General features: G+C 42.8%; 1 protein-coding gene across 1 annotated transcript in view; it reads left to right on the top strand.

The window, feature by feature from the left end:
• Positions 1-16644, top strand: part of LOC121284659 (contactin-associated protein-like 5) — a 1009875-nt gene that overhangs the window by 56660 nt on the left and 936571 nt on the right. The gene's annotated exons all lie outside the window — the stretch shown is intronic.

The following is a 16644-nucleotide window of genomic DNA, read 5'->3' as shown; positions in this document are numbered from 1 at the left end:
TCTCCTCTCCAACTCTCAGTTAAGTCCCCACTTTGATCTGTACAGGCTACAAGAACCTTGAACCAATCAACTGCCTCTTTTCCTGTGACATCACACTAGACCTTCCTCTGAATTTTATTTTTGTAAAATATACTTTATTCATAAAATATCTGGAGGAACATTACAAACCATTTCAAAATCGCCATCACAAAAAGTACAATCAGATTCAACTTTTACACATGGCTCAGGAGGTGCTTCAATACAATCAAAGAATATTATAGTCATTTCAATATGGTCATTACAGACAGACAATGATACTTGCGTTATCAACATACATTATGTTGCACTCTGAGGTGCTTCAATACAATTATACTACAATTAGTATTTAATGCATACATTCATTGTGAGCCCTACAGCTCGAGGGGTCTATACAATTCCCAGCCCCTCGGTGCACTATGGCAGAAAGGTCTTAGACAGCGACCTTTCCCCATTGTGCCTTTGCGGCAGCTGCCCCAAACTTTAGTGCGTCCTTCAGCACATAGTCCTGGACCTCGGAATGTGCCAGTCTGCAACACTCGGTCGGGGACAACTCTTTGCGCTAGAATACAAACAAGTTTCTGGCAGACCAAAGAGCGTCTTTCACCGAGTTGATGATCCTCCTAGACCTTTCCCTGAACGCGGTTGTTCTGCTCTAGATCCACAGACTGGATTGACTGCCTGTCTTGGGGTCCTCCTCTCGCCCACTCCTCTAGGTGCTGCTGACTGCCTGCCTTGTGGGGGTGGTGGGGGGGGGTCCTCTCAATCTCATCCGCTGCTCGAGGTGCTATTGACTGCCTGTCTCAGAGTCTTCCTCTGCATCTTCTAAGAGGTAATCAATCCCGTGTGATCTTAATTATCTTAGCCTGGGCAAACCCTGAAGTCGTTCAAAAGGCCTCACTTTTCTTTTCTTCAGAAACACTTTATTCATAAAATGAATGTACAGTTCAATTCAAATGTAATGGTACATAAAGCATATTTCTAGATCAATTTGGTTCAGTACAGTACATGGCACTCTAGGGTGCTTCACTCCACTTAAAAAACAGATTGCATCTACGTCTACAGTTAATTTAAACATTTGCTAATACATGCGGCCCAAGGGTATTTAAATGGGTTCCAGTCCCTTGGTGTACTATGCAGTAGGGTCCTAAACAGTGACATTTCCCCATTGAGCATTTGCACGGCTTTCCAGGCTTCAGTGTGTCCTTCAACATGTGGTCTTGGATCTTGGAATGTGTCAGTCTGCAACTCTCAGCCATTGATAGTCTTCCAGTTCCAGGAACTATCAGATTTTCAGGCAGACTAAAGGGCATCTTTCATTGAGTTGATGGTTTTCACAATTGGTGCTTGACTTGAGATATGTTCTTGGGAGCAATCCGTAGAGCACAGAATCTGGCATTACGGAGCTGCTTGGGATAAACCTTACTAAAGACAATTGCTTCACTTTCCAGACTTTCTTTCAAAGGCACATTCCAGAAGGAGTTGAGTGACTCAAGGACAGCATGTGATGCTGCTGAGAGGTGGTGGCGTGTTGGTATTGTCACTGGACTGGTATTCCAGAGACCTATGGGTTCAAATCCTATCACGGCAGATGGTGAAATTTGAATTCAGTAAAAAATCTGGAATTAAAAGTGTGATGATGACCATAAAATCATTGTTCATTGTTGTAAAAAACCCATCTAGTTCACTCATGTCCTTGAAGGAAGGAAATCTGCCATCCTTACCTGGTCTGGCCTACATGTGACTCCAGACTCACAGCAATATGGTTGACTCTTAAGACAATGCCGTCTGAACAAGGGATGGGCAATAAATGCTGTCTTAGCCAGTGACACTCACGTTCCATGAATGAATAAAAAGAGGATTTGGGGTGTGCTTGACTGATCTAACAGGGAGGGCCTTTCTCACAACCAGCTAAGCCCCCTCTTGGGCTTAGCTTGTTTGAATGTTCTCATGATGAGGCGTTCTGTTCAGGATCCTTTCATTTCATCGCAGGGTCTTGAGGATGTCATGTGCAGACTACTGCCTGAAGTCAAAAGTGTTTTTTAGCACAAGCTTTTCTAGAGGATATGGCACAGCCTCACTGGATGGAGCGTTCAGTGGCAATGTGACTCGGTCTTTTCCTTGTCCAGAGTGCAGTTGACACCATTGAGGGATAAAACGAGTGGAATCTCTGTGTAAGCTGGGGAGTCCCCCGAATATTTCCCATTGACATTGGGGTGGAGGCAAGAAGTGGACTCAGCCTTTCTCCTTCCACCTGCACTGAAGTAGGAAGCCCGAAGAAACAGGGCGGGATCTCAGTGGAACTGATTTCTGCGCCAAGGTTTGTCAAGTGTGGCTGAGGTTTATGCTGGAGGCTCCATCACGTGACTTGCTGCCTCCAACAGCCCCACCCCAACGTCCCCCACACCCAATGGGCGGGATTTTCTGCCTGTCGGGCGGGCGGGCCCGACACAATCTCCGGCAGGTGGGGAGCCAATCCCCGCCAGAGAAGCAGGTCGCACCGCCATTTTACATGGGCGGGCCAATTAAGGCCTGCCCAGCGTGATGTCCAGCGGGAAGCGCTATGCGCTCCCTGTGCGGGTGGGGAGGTGGGGGAGGGGATTCCCCAAACGCAAGAATGAGCTTTTTTGCAAAGTGCAGCCTCAGGGAGATCGCTTCCACTTTGAAAAAGATTAAAAATAGAGGAAAAAAAAATCCCTAACATGTCCCCTTCATGTGACAACGTCACATGAGATGGGACCTGTTCATAATTTACACTATGACTTCATTAAACTTTTTAAACCCCTGCAGGAAACCTCATCTCGCCGCTGGATGAGGTTTCATGTTTTATCTAGTTGCCGCCGGGTCTCCTGGTCTGTCCGCCGACCTTAAGGTCGGACGGGCGGGTCCTTTAATTGTTTTAATGATCCTGTCAATGGCCTCAATTGGCCATTGACAGGTCGGCGGGCGCGCAGCTGATTTTGCTGCGCCCCCACCTTCCTGAAAATTTAAATGGGGCGGGATGATGTCGGGGGTTCCGCCCAGTGTCACCCCGCATCATCTTACATGTCGGCGAGCGGGCCCCGCCCCCTGCTCGCCGATGACAAAATTCTGCCCAATATCTCCGACATTGTGGCTTCTTGACTGTCAGCCAAACAGTTTTTCCAATCTCCAAAATTGTTTAACCCAATTAACGGAAGTGATTAAGAAAAAAAAAAGATATTTGATACCCATGATTATACCCCTAGGTCGTTCAAAGCTGTGCCCTGCAGATGACAACAACAAAAACAACACCTTGTATTGATATCGCACTTTTAATGTAGTAAGATGTCCCAAGAGCATAATCAAACAAAGTGCAACATTGAGCCACATCGAGAGATGTGGTCAAAAAGAGAGGTTTGAAGGAGCATCTTAGTGGAGGAAAGAGAGGCAGAGAGGATTAGGGAGGGAATTCCAGAGTTTAGGGATTTAACAGCTGGGGGCTATCCTGCAGGGCTGGCAGCCATAGTTCTGTCCCACGTTCCAGTCCTCCCACCCAATTTTGGACAGGTTTCTGCGTGAGCTCTGAATGAAATTTTGAAGCCTATTTCCTTAGAGCAGGAGGCAAGAACATTGCCTAGCAAATATAACAGTCAACAGTCCTCCCTTTCACTTAGAGAAAGGTTGAAAGAAAGGAATTTGTTTCAGCTTTTATCGCATCCATATTTTAAAAGAGAAGTGAACACAGGTGTTTCAACAGCTCAGCAAGAATTTTGAAGTTAGAACCAAAGAGCCATAGAAAAGTTACAACACAGAAGGAGGCCATTCGGCCCATCTTGCCCATTCCAGCCCAGGGACACCCAGGTGCCCTTTCTAATCCCACCTTCCTGCACCTGGCCCATAGCCCTGCAGCTTACAGCACTTTAGGTGCAGATCCAGGTACTTTTTAAAAGAGTTTAGAGTTTCTGCCTCTACCACCATCTTGGGCAGCAAATTCCAGACAGCCACTACCCCCTGCGTAAAAAAGTTCTTCCTCATGCCCCCCCTACACCTTCTGCCACTTATCTTGAATCTATGTCCCCTGGTTCCCCCCTATTCTCAAGCTACTTTATAACCTCACTCAATTTTTACATTCAGATTTCATTCGGGCGTAGCAGATTCCAAGCTGTTATAAAATAGAGATACAAATTAAGATAAATGTGACATTTATGTCCATTTTGGTAGGAAGAATAGGGATGTCATTCATTGCTTGGAAGGTGCAAGTCTAGGTGGTGTGGAGGAACAAAGGGATCTTGAAGTGCAAATACATCAATCTCTAAAAGTTGTGCCACAGGTTAGAAAGGCCATCAAAAAATGCAAACTAAGCGCTAGACTTTATTTCTAGAGAGATAGAATTGAAAAGTAGGGAAATTATGCTAAATCTGTATTGAATCTTGGTTAGATGACTTAGACGGCTTTTACAATCTCAGTATAGAGGCAACTTTTAAAAAGAAGTTCAAATTCCTGGTTGTTAACTGAAAAGACTATGCAAGAAGATTTTATGTTTTACTGACAAAACGATTACCGATAAAAGAAAACGAACAGGTAAAATAACACTTCGGTCAGGACTTGCCGACATCAGCGTGAGTGGGACAGAAACATTTGGAGAGTGGCCATAAGTCAATTTGTGACGATGCCTGTCACTGACCGGACCAGAAAATCCCAGCCTATATCTTGTAAGCATTTATACATTTAACTAAAATTCCAAACAGAGCTCTCCCTGTTCTACTCTTAATTTCAATGGAGTGCTTCTTTTTCACATTACAGTTACGTGAGGTTATTCAATCCTCCTGGAACCAAACCAAGGTGTGTCACAGATTGCAGGCATTTACTCCCATCTTCCTTAGTTTCTCAGTTATGTCCTATGGTGAGGGGTTTCTTGGGGATTCTCCCACTAGCCTCTGGCTAGGCAAATCCTCCAGCTCTACTTCAATACCTCACAAATTTGGATTGCTCCAGCCTGAGCATGGACCTCAATCACATCCTGCAAATGAGCAACTGCAAATTAGAAACATCATACGGTTTCTGATGGCCCTCTGCCGTTTGTCCTTGTTGCTGTCAGATTCTCTCCCTGCCTTCTCCAAGCTGCCCATCTCCATGGCAATGTAGCAAACAAGACTTGTTCTCAGATAGAAACATATATCTTTAAATCTAAGCTTGTCCTTTGATCTGAAAAGTATATGGATACTTTAAAGCCTTCTTTTGCTTACCAGGTGCCTTCAAACCTTGCCTGGAGATGCCTAAAGAAGTCAGTCTCCTCAAGCGATACTTACTAGATGTGAATACTTCTCACCACCTTTACAGCAACGCAATAAGATGTTGTCTTTGATTTGCAATTCCAGGCCTATCTGATAAGCTATGCAGGCCTAGCTTTCTTTCATCTATCCCACATTTGAAATCACATCTCCTGTGCCAGAATAATATCTTAACAATCAAAAGTTACAATCCTAAAACATATTAATCTTAAAATTATTCATTTGTAACAAGATTGACATGGATCTTTCCAGAAATGCATGAGTATACATGATGAGGAAAGGATCAACAGGCTGGGTCTTTTTCCTCTGGAAAAAAGAAGTTTGAAGGGTGACCTAATTGAGGCCTTAAAAATGATGAAAGATTTTGATAGAGTGGACACAGAGGGAATGTTTCCTCTTGTGGGGAAGAGCATAACTAGAGGCCGTCAATATAAGATGGTCACCAGGAAGTCCAGTAGGAAATTCGGAAGAAATCTCTTTGGCCAGAAAGTGATGAGAATGTGGAACTCAATACCACAGGGAGTGGTTGAACAAATAGTACAGATGCATTTAAGGGGATGCTATACCAGCATATAAGGGAGAAGAATATAGATCGTTACAATGGCAGATTCAGATGAGGAAAGATGAAATGAGACTCAAGTGGAGCATAAACACTGGCATGGACTAGTTGGGCTGAATGTCTTGTCTCAGTGCCATATATCCCATATAAAACTTAGCTATGTGCATTTACATTATGATCCATTCCTTTTAATGATGCAATAAAGATGACTTAATCATGTTATCAATATTAATGAACAGTAAACAGCAGTACATGCAGCGCAAAAAATTGATTAACTTTATTTAAATTTATTCATTGAAGTAGCCTGAGTTAAAGATTTTCTAATTCATAAGTATAACATTGGTCTCCATAAACTATCATCTTGAGAATTGCCATGGGTTGGCAGTGGCAGCTTTATCAGCCCTCGGTAAGGGTCTGATTTTGACTCAGGTAGCCTGTTTCTCTTGATTACTTTTTGCCATACAAGATTTGCTGCCAATTGAGTCAAATGTGGTTCTTGGTTTACTATTTATTGCCATCCTGAGAAGAAAACATCGTCACCTGGGATAAAGTTCTGCGGCCTGTTGACCAACTGCCTCCTTGGCACAAGGAATCCAATGAATGTTGTAAAAACATTAATTCATTCTGGGCGTCACTGGCAAACCCAGCATTTTTTTCCCAATTGTTCTGAAAAAGAGTCATATTCTACTCGAAACGTTAAATCTGTGTCCCTCTCCACAGATGCTGCCAGGTCTGTTGAGTATTTCCAGGGCTTTTCTGTTTTTATTATTGCCCTAGTTGCCCTGAGAAGGTGCTGGTGGGCCACCTTCTTGAACCAAAGGTAGCAGGCTTGATACAACCAAGTGGCTTGCTAGCCACTTCAGATGGAAGTTAATAGTAAACTGTGTGGGTCCGGAGTCACATATACTCCAGCACAGTGCAGTAGGTCTTTTCCTCTAAAGGATAGCTTCACAGCCACTTCTACTGATACTAGCTTCTTCAGTTGAATTCAAATTCTCAAAATATCCCAGTGGGATTTGAACTCTCCTCTGGTTTATTATTCCAGACTGCTGATTACCAGTTTAGTCACATTATCATGTCACTACTGCACCCAGTGTTACCCTTGAAAGCAAGGCTTTTGTCACTTGGTGCATCTCTGGGTAGATAATTGACTGAATGATTTGGCGTCCATCGCCAGTGGTGTCTTAGAAGGATAAAATGGAAGTATAACTGCATAGTTGCATTCTTTCTGATGCTGCGTTACTGGATAGGGCTCCTTTGTCCTGCCACAAAGCAATTAAATGCAGATCCTTATGTAATGATGCTTTTTAAAAAATGCTTACTAGGATGTTGGCATTGCTGGCAGATGTATACAGATTTGTAAGGATAACACAAGTTACAAAAGCTATCTTATACTCTAAAGTACACAGTAAGAACACAGTCCATGTAAATCTGTGGCACCCTGCGGTCAGACACACCACACTCTGAAATCAAATGATAGATGCCACCTCAACCAGATGCTATGGATCTCTCCTCAACTTACTTCGGACGTTTGTCACACCGGGAACTAACCAATCTCACTGAATTCTGTCCTTCACATGAGGGTTTCCGATCTCCACTCTCCAAGACCTCGCCTTGGACTCTTCTCCCAAACTGATGCTTTCTCTCCAACGCCTTCCGCAAGGGTTCACCTCCAGGGTTTCAAGCTCTCCTTCTGATGTTCCACTTCCCTGGGATACCACATGCATTCAAGCTATCTTCTACACACACTGTCTCTCTGACTCAGCCGTCAACAGTACACCACTGCTTCACATGCCCATAGCAAAGAGTTACAGACTTTCAGTTGTCTTTTCAGACCTTTTTGCCTCTTGTTAAAAGTTCATCAGCTAACCCTTGTGCTTCTGTTCAGTAGCTACTCTCCACATATCTAAACAAAAAAATAAGAGGTAGGATCTGTCAAGCTGGGTTCCACTTGGGATCAGGCTTGTCCAGGAGTAATTTCAGCTAGGATCGTAACACCCAACCTTTATGAAGCCACTTCCTGCAGGCCAGACCATCCACACACTGTCATGTGGATGAGCTGAGCTACAAGTGAGGAGGTTTTGCAAAGGCTACAACATCTGCCATTCGAGTTGCTTCAGTAATTCTGTCAGGTTTAATGAGGTCTGCTCTGGTCAGTAGAATCAGGACCATTATGCCCACCACTTTGCTGGTGTTGAGGTTGTATGTCTGGTGAGCAGACTAGCTGTGTTCTCCTGCCCATTTGTAGTCTTAGCTCCACTTTCCAAGTGGCATATAATATTGCCAGTAAAGATAATTTCACTGATGCGGAGGTTAGAGCATTAGACTTTTGGGATTGATTCCTTAATTGCAAATAATTTTTTAAAATGAAGTAAAAGCGCCCTTAACATCAAGTTGTCTTTGAGTCATTCATAGACACTGCACTTCTTTGTTAAGGTCCTAAAGTAAACTCTTCTGTTTTCAATCTCACATTGTTTAAGCTAGCAAGTGTTCTTCCATCAACAAGATCGGATCAATAGGAAAAAATAAATATTCCATTTCCTCTGGCTATATCATTGTACAATGCTACTGTTATTGGCCTGAGACCAACTCTCAAGTCATACAATGTAGGCTAATACTGACTTTCACAAGTTTCCACCTATATAATATTACAGCTTCTCAGAGCTAACTTTGTCTTGAAGTTGTGTTCTTTTGAATCAGTCCCATACAAGCTGCAGTTCCTGCACCTCATCTCAGCCTAGATACTAATGCTGGGGCCTTAACAATACAAGGACAAGTCATAAAACGAGGCGGTATTAATTGACCTGGGATTTGATCTGATGGAAGTCAATCTATCTTGGACATTGTTGGGAGGGTGTTGGTTATAGAATGGTGTTTCTTAAAGAAGTCTTTGTAGTCTTCAGTAGGTTAATGGTAAGTCTTTTTTAACTACTAGGACATATGAACATGTGAATTAGGAGCAGGAGTAGGCCACTTGGCCCTTCGAAACTGCTCCGCTATTCAATAAGATCATGACTGATCTGAATCTAACCTCAACCCCACATTCCTGCCTACCCCCGATAATCTTTCACTCCCTTGTTAATCAAGAATATACCTAGCGCTGCTTTAAAAACATTCAAAGATTCTGCTTTCACCGTCTTTTGAAGAAGAGAGCTCCAAAGACTCTCAGCTGTCTGAGAGAGAAAATTTCTCTCATCTGTCTTAAATGAGCGACCCCTTATTTTTAAACAGTGACCCCTAGTTCTAGATTCTCCCACAAGAGGAAACACCCTCTCCACATCCCCCCTGTCAAGATCCCTCAGGATGTGTTTCAATTAAGCCGCCTCTTACTCTTCTAAATTCCAGCGAATACAAGCCTAACCTGTCCAGCCTTTCCTCATTAGACAGCCTGCCCAGGAACAGTGAAGGGGACAGACTAGGAGCTATCTCCATGCTTAGGTCTTTACAAGTCTCTGCTCAACACCACACTGACACATACCTTCTTCCATGGCTGTGTGGGTGGTACTGTATTCAGTCGCACATTAACTCTGTACCTGCCAGACCCTTATCCTATAGACAGGAGTGACAATTGATGGATTCTGCCCTGAAATCTCACTATACTGTATATTATATTTATATTGAAAGCATGTGGGAAGCATTTAGAAGTTTGTAAAGATCGCTTTTTAAATTGAGAAATAGAGTGGAAGGTCTCAGGTTCTTTTAAGGGTCAAGTTGGTTATGTGCTGGGATATCTGACAGTGCAAGGTAAGGATCAAGTGAACCCTTCTGTTGCAGACCTTTTACTTTAATACCTGAGTTAGGCAGGCTGTAATATTCCAAGAAAGGATAGATGATTGTCCTGCCTACATAGATTACGAATGCATTGAACAGGGACAGATCTGTCATTGGATTTTGGCATTGTTCCAGTTCAGCTCCAGACAAGCCTGCAAGCCAACACTCTAAAGGATAGGGTTGTTATTGTTCAAAGAGCAAGGAAAATTTATAAGTGCTCTGTGCACGTGGGATTCAAGGTTTTTAAACCATAGCAGACCCTTGTACACACTTGGATTATTTAGGCCTTTTATCTTAGATGAGTGGACATATTGAGGTGTATTCTTGAAGAGAGATGTGCAGTTTACATCAGGTGAACACAATTATTATTTTGTAGCTTGAATTGGAGATTTTTAACCAAGGTAATGGTTTTCCTCCGGCCGGGATGAAAAGCAAGGTGTGAGCTGGCAGCAAGATTGGAAAGAGTCGGAGGGAAGAGAAAATCAGTCGAGACAGAGGCCGGGATTTTCTGGCCCTGCTGTGGTGGGATCCGCCCCGGGAGATTCGGCGGTCCAGCCTAAGGTCCATTGACTTTCGGTGGGACCGGATGATCCCGGTGGGGGAGGGGCCTGGAAAATCCTGCATACCGGCCCAAATTTTTCTCCCTACTCGGGAGCGCAGAATCGGCAGTTTTCCTGACTCCACAAACCTGACTTGAGAGAAAATGCCCCGAATGGTTGGATTTTTGTTTGGATGGTGATGGGGGGATGGGGGGGGGGTGTGGGGTTGGGGGCAGTGTATGTGCTAACTGGAGTTGGGCCCACTGCCCCTGGAAACAGTGAGGAGGTCGCTACAGACTACTGGATATGGCGGCGGGCTGTTTAAAAGGCCCGCCTCAATGCTCTGGACCTTCGTCCCAGTTGTAATAAAAACAATTAAACAAAAAACAGCCCTCACATCCTCAACCCTCACACACACCCCATGCCCCATCCTGCCAACTCATACCACCTCTTGAACCCATCCACCCGCATGGCCCCTCATACCTTCCATGCCAACCTGTGCTTCTCTACCGACTCCCGTGACCCTTTATAGCCCCTATGCCAACTTAGTGCCAAGTCATGCCAACCCTCCACCCTTTTCCCTTAAACTGCTCATGCCAACTCACAGTATCTACCATGGGCAGACCTTAGGAGCCATGCTGGGATGAAATAAAATAGAATTTAAGTATCTATTACAGACTTCACTATATGCAAACTGTGCATGTGCAAAATACCCCCTTTGCCCCGCTGCTGGCAAAAATGGTGGGTGCTGGATTTGGGGGCAAAACCTCCGGATTCCAGGTTCCTGTGCCATTCTGGCTAAGGCATGTAGCCCTTCCAGCTTTGCAAAAAACTGGGCCATAGTGTTTGGGTAATAATATGGGGGGCGTTTTATCTCATAGACAGAAAAATGACCTATCAAGCCTTGGCCCATCCAGCAGTGATAGAGGGAAACTCACATTGATATCATGCCGCTGGCCAAGAAGGCGAGAAGATCGGTGGGAAGTGGCTGCCAGCTGTTAAAATCAGGTCCCTGGTAAGCTGTGGCGCGGGACAGAAATAAACTATGAGAGGGTGGAGGTTAGGGGGTGGAGCTGGTTGCTGGTGCGGTGAGAGGTTTGGAGCGGAGACACTTTAAAAAATTTATTTGTTCATGGGATGTTGGTCTCACTGGCAAGGTCAGCATTTATTGCACATCCCTTAATTGTCCTTGAGTTGGAGTGGCCTGTGAGGCCCCCCAAAAAATAATCCTGCTTCTATTGACGTAAAGGAAAGGATTGCGCTGAGTCGCCTCTTCTCCTGCTGATCCTCTTCTGGCTAGCTTCAACTATCTCCCAGCACAGGCCAAGAGTTAAAATGGCAATGGATCCCAGTGATGTCGCCAGAACCCAGCCTGCATATTTAAATAAGGAACCTAGCAGCTTCAAGAGGTTATCCTTGGCTCTTAAGATTTAAGATGCAGTCATCAGGATTGGGACATAAAACCGATGGGCAAACCTGAAAGGGGGCAGTTAAAATACCACCCACTGTGAGATTTGAGGTTCATACCCTGAGAATATAGGCGCATTAGTTAGATGCAGCTTCAAGTCATTTGTGTAGTCACTATTGTCATTCCTCAGAATCTCCTGTAGGACCTCTGTTTTGTTCCAGTTGGAACAATATCCAGATTTCAAAATGAGATCATGAGAGAGGGTGTGACAAAAAAACTACAGGGGCAATTCTGGGACATAAGGCACTGAGACTGCATGATCATTGCAAAGTGGTTGCAGATGTGCTAAAATGCACTATAAATCCAGATCTCTGTCCAGACTGACTCCAAAGAGAAGCAGTCAGAAACCTGGAGGGCATAATCTCACATTGCATTGGTTTGACACTTCTCAATCCTTCCTGTGTTTCATTCAACATTTGGAGAGTGCGAGCTCTGTTGCTATCTGCCTAACATTTCAATTTTAACTTAGTTAAGGACAAAAGACTTGTTCTTCCAGCTCGGCAATAAAAATGTACCCCATACTTAGAATCCAGCCACAAAGTGCAGCATTTTTTATTCTTTGTTATTCTGTTTCTGTAACTCACTCATTAATTTCTTCATTGTATACCATTTCAGGATAAACTGAGGAATAGAAATTAAAACCCGCTGTGTCTGTTTTAAAATTGACACAACAGGCCCAATTTCTGGGTCCTACATCCTGGAACCCAAGAACATTAAAAAAAAATCCAACTCAAAATTGGGTTGGGCCATTTTTTAGGTGGGCTACCTTAATGCATGCATTAGACTCATTCTACAGCAACTTAAGCTTTCCTGATAGGAGCATAGGAGCCTATTGCACTCTATGTTTTCTGGACATAGATGTGGCCAAGCCAGTGGCCACTACTGAGAAGGTATGTTTATTGCAATTTTTAATAAATGAATGTGGAGCCAGTAGGAGCTGGAATGCTCCTACGTTACAACAGAGCCTACCCCCACAGCACACACCTGATAACCTCTGATGGCTGGGAGTGGTTGCTCCCACTGCCTTCTCCTTCCCTCTATCCTCCCCACCTTCAAGATTTGCCCGAGAGTCATTACCAGAGAGGCAGCTGGACCAAAATTGAATTCTTCAGTCAGGCAAGCTGCTGCAATAATGTAGATTAGGTCCAATTTAATCTTGACACTTGGGCTTCCATCTTCAGGATCATTCTCTATGCCTTTGGCACTTCAAGATTGGTCTACGGTAATTTCTAGGTCTAAAACTGGCCTCAAGTATCTTTTGACTGCGCTTCACGAGCATTCCTCATTTATCTGTCACTTGCTGATAGGCTAAGCTTGTTCAAAGCTCTCTATCCAGTGTTAAACTTATCTTATTTTACCATTACTTTCAGAAGTGAGAGCGAATGAGTTACATTAGAGAGAGAGTTATATTTTGTTTACATCTCATAGCTTGGTTCCAGTGCCCAAACTGGGCAGCTCAATATTTCATAACTTGTTAGTCAATAAAAATACTGAAATGCTTGTTTGATTTATACCATGCTGCAGGGCTTCGACACTTGGTTGCAAAGATTTTAAACAAGTTTCATTACTTTCTTTTCTTTTGTTTTGTCCAATTTTCTCTTCTCCTTCTCCGAGCCTGCTGGCTCAAGTTGCAACGTTTCTCTGCTGGTTTCCAGCCCTGCCCTCATGCAACGTTAGTTTAATGATCAGACCATAAAGTTTTAATTTTAAAGAAAATTTTGGTCAATAGCTCCATCTCAAAATCTCTTAGGATACCAGAAAACTACAAGATTTGCACTGCTGCTGAACTTAGTGGCTGTTGAGCCCCAAACTACTCTTAACTTCCAGTGTGGTGAGATTCCCTCCTTTCTGACTCTGGATTCTGGCCACTTTTACATTGAAACTGTTGGGTAGTGACAGCGCAAGTTACAGTGACTCCAACCTAGGCAAGAAATGATGGAATTAAATTTATTTTCTTGACAGAGAAAAGAAGAAGAAAGATTGAGAAGCAATATAATTCAGGGCTTTGAAACACAGAGAATAATAAGTTAAGCTGCTCATCTTTAATTAGGACTGTGGCTGCAGAACCAGAGGGCATTTCAACAAAACTGGAACACCTCAAATAACATTAGAACTGAGAAGAAATACCATCCCTCTAGGTATGTGAAACAGACTGCAATACCTGATGCATATCTTTATAAAAAGCGGGCTAATTGTGTGGTTCGGAATCATGATCTTTCTGAAACACAATGGTTTTTCTGCTGCCAAGACAAAGGAAATCATCTGTTCAACACATATGGGTTAGGTTTTGATTGATATAGTTTGCCAAAAAAAGGTCTTGCAACTGATTACATAGAATATTGCAGCACAGAAGGATCCCATTCGACACAACAAACCTGGGCCAGCTCTCAGAATTGTATCAAAGTGCTTCTTAGAAAGTGACTTCTTTGAAATCTGGTGAATGTTTGTTATATCGGTAAATGCATCAACCATTCTACAGGCATTAAAGCTAATTCTGGTGTGGGGTGATAGTGTTGAATCAGCGCTATCGTTCCCCATTGAAGACATTGGAAATGGCAATTGGGAGAGATTAGTGATGGTTAGCTGAATCAGTATCATCCATTTGAACAACTTTACAAAGACACAATTACCAGCACTGAGTTCTGAAATTGCAGTGAGATGAATGACCAATTAATGTACTGAAAGTAAAAACAGCAAAATGCTGGAAATACTCAGCAGATCAGTTGGTATCTGTGGAGAGAGAATCAGAAATAATATCTCAGGCCGACGACCTTCGTTGGTTATTGTGTTAATTGGAAGAGGATAAATGGAAAGAACATACCTTACTTCCTTCTGAGTAATTCCACAGGATCTTTAATCAAGGCAGGCCTTGATTTAATATCTCATCTGAAGGACATCACCTGCCAATGCACTACTTCCTCAATATAGTATTGTCAGCTCAAGTCATGGAGTGGGATGTGAACCTGCGACCTTGTGACGCAAATGTAAAAGTGCTTAAAACTGGACTATGACTGTGGATTTGATGGAATGTTATCTGGGATGGGGAAAATTAAATAAAGAACTGAGAGAGCTTCCTCTGCTTTGAAATTGTACTTGTCATTAGTCATTTCACTTAGGTGGTTGAGTAGAGTCTGCGACAGAACAATTTTAAATTGCACTTCATAAGCCAAATGACTTTTCCTTTTCTTTGTGTGTGTTTTATGGCACTGAATTCAAAAAATTGAATTCATACCACTAAAGAGTCTCAGAACCGTAGAGCCCTCAAGGGGACCATTCAGCTTCTTGAACCAAAAGTTCCTTGGAAACGCTGTTGAATTAGTCCCATTTCCTTTCTCTTACCCCATAGCCCTACAATTGTCCCCACTTCAGTATAAATCCAGTTTGCTTTTGTAATTTACTACTGAATCTGCTTCCACCACCCTTTGAGGCTGTGCATTCCAGATCATCATAATTTGCTGCACATAAAAAGTTCTCTCCCTATCTTATTTGGCTCTTTTGGTAATTGCCTTTAATCTGTCCATGTTCTCTGGTTATCAACCCTCATTTCTCCTTATTCACTTTGTGAAAACTCTTTGTGATTTTGAACGCCTCGATTAAATTTGTCCTAACTAAATCTACCTTTGCTCCAAGAAAGCAACCCCAGCTACTCCTGTCTTTCCACAATAAGTGAAAGCGTTCAATCATGGTCCTTTCTAATAAATATCCTCTGCTTGGCATCCAAAGCCTTTACCTAAATGCCGTGCCCAGAACATGGTACTCTAGCTGAGGCCTAACCAGTGATTTATATTTAACTTCCTTGCTTTAGTATTCTTTGCTTCAATTTATAAAACCAAAGGTCACATACATTTTTCAACAGCCTTCCCAATTGATCCAGCTACCTTCAAAGGTTTGTGTATGCTCAGCCCTCACATCTCTCTGTTCCTGCATGTACTTTAAATTTACACATTTAGTTTATATTCTCTCTCTTTACCCTTCTTTCCAAAATAAATCACTTCACATTTCTCTGTGTTAAATTTCATCTGCCTCATGTCTGCCTATTTCACCAGTCTTTCTATGTCAACCTGAAGTCTGTTACAATCCACCTCGTTCTTTACTACACTTCTTTGGTTTCATGTCCTCCGCAAACTTTGAAATGATGATTTGTATTCCCGAATTCGAGTCATCAATGTATGTGGAAAATTCTGTGGAGATAAAACTGGAGACTTCTTTCTGGTCTGAAAAGCAATTGGTTTGTCACTAATCTTTGCTTTCTGTCCCTTAAATCAGTTTTGTATACACACAGCTACTGCTCCTTCAATCCCGTGGGCTTCAGTTTTGCTGATAAGTCTGTGTGGTACTTTATCAAATGCCAAGTCCACATGCACAACATCAACTGCACTACTCTGACCTACCCTCTCCATTCTGTTTAAATATGAAATAGTACTTGAACACAGAAGATCATGGATGCTGGAATAACGTATCTTATTAGGTATGGGGTATCATGCAAACTGCTCCATCAATGGGTATTTGCACTAAAATGGGTTAAAACCAGCAACCATTTTGCACATGGTAATTTATCTTATAATCATATGATTATAAAATAAATGACTTATTAACCTCTTATTGATGTCAGTCAGGAGTGCTGACTTTGGCTCTTGAAACATCCTAATGCTATCGTAATGATGCTAAGGATCTTTAGCATTCACCCGAGCCACAAAAACAACGTTGTGGTTGTGGTGCTCAGTTTTATCTGAAAGGTGGCACCTCAGTCAATGCAGCAGTAATTGCTGCATGGGGTGACCAAACAGATTATGTACTCAAATTTTGCACCAGAAGTTGCATCCACAGCCAACTCTCTCAAAGGTAATGGTATTGCCAACTGAGTGAAGCTAATACTTGAAGAATAAAAATAATAGAGTTGGATCTTTCAATCCTCAGTGTTCATCCATTGAATAGATGAGCCAAAAAAATCCAGAAAAATCAAGGATTTAACCCCAGATTAGTACTGAATTATCAGATGTTAGCAGCATCAATGATGGGGCACACCTATAGACTACCTGT

This window comes from Carcharodon carcharias, chromosome 12 (genome assembly GCF_017639515.1).
Source record: "Carcharodon carcharias isolate sCarCar2 chromosome 12, sCarCar2.pri, whole genome shotgun sequence".
In the NCBI taxonomy this organism is placed as follows: Eukaryota; Metazoa; Chordata; class Chondrichthyes; order Lamniformes; family Lamnidae; genus Carcharodon; species Carcharodon carcharias.
Note: the sequence above shows the minus strand (reverse complement) of the source record. Positions and strands in the feature narration are given on the sequence as shown.